The sequence below is a fragment of the Salvelinus sp. IW2-2015 genome, unplaced genomic scaffold (assembly GCF_002910315.2).
Source record: "Salvelinus sp. IW2-2015 unplaced genomic scaffold, ASM291031v2 Un_scaffold1630, whole genome shotgun sequence".
Lineage (NCBI taxonomy): Eukaryota > Metazoa > Chordata > Actinopteri > Salmoniformes > Salmonidae > Salvelinus > Salvelinus sp. IW2-2015.
The window spans coordinates 90,091-90,698 of NW_019943046.1; the positions used below are offsets into that span (position 1 = coordinate 90,091).

A 608-nucleotide genomic window follows, 5' to 3' on the forward strand; every position below is an offset into this window, starting at 1 on the left:
CCAGGTAGTGTGTACGTACCCAGTATGTGGTTGAGCTGGTCCAGGTAGTGTGTACATACCCAGTATGTGGTTGAGCTGGTCCAGGTAGTGTGTACATACCCAGTATGTGGTTGAGCTGGTCCAGGTAGTGCTTCCCAGGGAAGATGGGTCTATTGGAGAGCATCTCAGCCAGGATGCAGCCCACAGACCAGATATCAATAGACTTGGTGTAACCCTGAGAGAGGAGGRGTTAGCATTAATACAGCAGATACATGTAGTAACCTCTAGTATTAACACAGCAGATACATGTAGTAACCTCTAGTATTAATACAGCAGATACATGTAGTAACCTCTAGTATTAATACAGCAGATACATGTAGTAACCTCTAGTATTAATACAGCATATACATGTAGTAACCTCTAGTATTAATACAGCAGATACATGTAGTAACCTCTAGCATTAACACAGCAGATACATGTAGTAACCTCTAGCATTAATACAGCAGATACATGTAGTAACCTCTAGTATTAATACAGCAGATACATGTCCCCTGGCTGTAGTAACCTCTAGTATTAATACAGCAGATACATGTCCCCTGGCTGTAGTAACCTCTAGTATTAATACAGCA

General features: G+C 41.7%; 1 pseudogene; it reads right to left on the reverse strand.

Annotated features, from left to right (window-relative positions):
- The window catches only part of LOC112071521 (mitogen-activated protein kinase 1-like), a 14,502-nt pseudogene that overhangs the window by 3,388 nt on the left and 10,506 nt on the right, over positions 1–608 (reverse strand).